Source organism: Triticum dicoccoides, chromosome 3B (assembly GCF_002162155.2).
Source record: "Triticum dicoccoides isolate Atlit2015 ecotype Zavitan chromosome 3B, WEW_v2.0, whole genome shotgun sequence".
Classification (NCBI taxonomy): domain Eukaryota; kingdom Viridiplantae; phylum Streptophyta; class Magnoliopsida; order Poales; family Poaceae; genus Triticum; species Triticum dicoccoides.
The window spans coordinates 594,894,721-594,897,313 of NC_041385.1; positions in this window are offsets into that span (position 1 = coordinate 594,894,721).

A 2,593-nucleotide genomic window follows, 5' to 3' on the forward strand; every position below is an offset into this window, starting at 1 on the left:
ACTGCATTATTATTTTACTATTTCACTTATATTATTTTTTCAAACCGAAGGATCTAATGGATTCTAGATGGACAAGGGAGATTACGGTGGAGTGGAGAGTGAGCTCTTCGAGACCGGAGGGGCTGGGGGATTCTAGACGGACGAGGGAGATTGGAGTGGTGTGGGAAGTGAACTCACCGTCACCAATATCAACTCAAATTTATAAGGTATATTGCGAACATATCTACTAAAAAGGATGTTAAGAGAGCTTTTCGTGTGCTTCGAAAATGCTTTGCGGTTATCTGTGGCCCTGCCAAGTAGCCTAAGACCATGTGACAGATCCTGACAACATGTGTTATTTTACACAACATGATCATTGAGGATGAGAGAGAGGACCTAGAGGTCTTTCAGTTTGTCTACAATGATGTCCCGGTGGACCCAAGCCGTCACCCACAGGATCCAAACATTCCTCCAAACACATCAAAGGCCCCAAAACTGACAAGCTAACAACCAACTTCAATAACATCTTACTAAGCACCACCGATGACTTCTTGTGCTTTTATCATGTTTATTTTTTAACTTGAATGGTTAAGTTTGAAAACATTGAATTTGATATGTATATGAATTGTGTGTACTTTTTCACTTGGGAATTGTGTGTACTTAAATTTAGATTTGGACCACACTGCAAGACAAGGACCCCCCCCTCCCGCGTCATCAATATCTGCCGACACGGGAGAAACCCTATCTGCTGTTGCAAGCAGCCACCCTCGCCACCATCCCCCCGCATCACCGTCGGAGGAGGAACGGCCGGCAAAGTCGCGCCGGCCCCTAGGATGGCGGGCGCGGGGTGGATCTGGCCCCTCGCGTGCTCCCTCGCCACCATCCCGCCCCACCCAACTGCACCCCGCGGCTCCCCCCTGCGACGCTCGATGTTTGGGCGAGGGTTGCGGTGTGCCTTGGCCATGCTGCGAGGCCGGATCCGGGCTCTTCTCGCCGGCTACTCCTTGGCGCGTCTCCGGGCCCCCACACGCGACTTAGAGCTCCTTCCTCGCGCGCCCCTCCTATGGACGCATGTGGCAGCGGCTCCCCGTGTGGGATGCTCCTCGCCGGCTAGCCCGGGCTGCCCTCGAGACCCGGTGTACCCCCTCGCCCCACCCACCCCTTCTCCCTGAGTTCCATTGATAGCAGCGGTGTGGCGTCCGTCACGGTGCGCCAGCCAGATTGCGTGGCAGGCGCGTAGCTTTGCTTCGCGGCCTTCTTCCTGTCGCAAGTGTGTTCTGGCTATGCCCCTGGCAGTCATGGACATGCGTCCACTTCGTGTGTTGATGGCTGGTTGGGGTTCATGTTGGCATGGCTCTGGACCTGACATGCTCCGGGAGGTGCATTCCTCTTCCTCGGCTTCTTGGGTTTGCCGGGGGCCCAGTGGTTTTGGCCCCATCGGCTAGATCTGCGCTCCTCTTCGGATCTTGGACCGTCCACGTTGTCGGCCACCATTGCATCCCCTTCACCGCCGCATTCCCCTCCGCCTGGTCGGCCAACCGCGCTCACCTCTGTGAGTTGCTCCTGCTCCTACCGGATTTGTAGCTCGCCCTTCTGTTGACTTTGATGCCGGCTTCGGCAACGGGCATTGCTCCCCTCCCTGCGATTGACAACTTTGGCCTATGTTCGACTTCCACCTCTCTGAATCTACCCCAGCGGCTTGGGGTTTCTCAGACAAAGGCCAGGGCGAAATACCTGCTCGGCTTGGCGGTGCTGGCATCGGCGACGCCCATGAGTGTCGTCCCATTCTTAGAGGCGTTGCCATGGTCTTCGTCTTCTCCCTTATTCGAGCATCAGGGGAAACCCTAGGTTTGTGCTCCTGGATCGGACGAAGGCGGCGTCTTGACGCCATTCCCCTTCTTGAAGGCATTGTCTTGATCGCTCGCGGCATCCCTGACGATGGGTTAGATTTGTTGGTTGTCTTCGTTGAGCTTGAGTTGCTTCTCAGGACTCAGAGAGTTTTGACATGTTGTTTTTCCTTTTTTTTGGCCGAGCACCCATGTCCCTCTACTCCGGGGCACCATGGCATGCCCTCTTGTGTCCGAGCATGTGTTGTTCCATACCGTGTATTCACTCTTGTTCTTCTATCAATGGACTGATATGCAAGTTTTGCATATTCGCGAAAAAAGAATTAATATGTTTGAAAACCACTAGATGAATTGGCGAAATAAATTTGTTTAGGGGATTAAGTTTTAGGGATCTGCTGGATAAGCTCAATCCCCCACTGTCTTTCCAGTGTTAAAAGAAGTGCTAGTGGGTTTTTTAACACAGTACAAACACGGACACTTATACAAACGCATGTACATGCACCCTTGTAAGGGCATATTTCTCCCTAAGTGGTTTTGGTGATTGATGATAATGCATTTGTAGAATAATCGTGTGCATTGAGCATTTCAGATATCTCATGTCTAGGAACAAGATGATTCGGTGCCCCTCGGAGCCGATCAAAGGCGGCTGTTCTCTACGTTTCTTTTCGGTGGATTTGAGTCGTAGGAAAGCCGTACTATTAAGAGGGGGTCCACTTTAGAAAGGTTAGGGTGGAATCAACACATACACATCTGTTCCTTTGCACAAC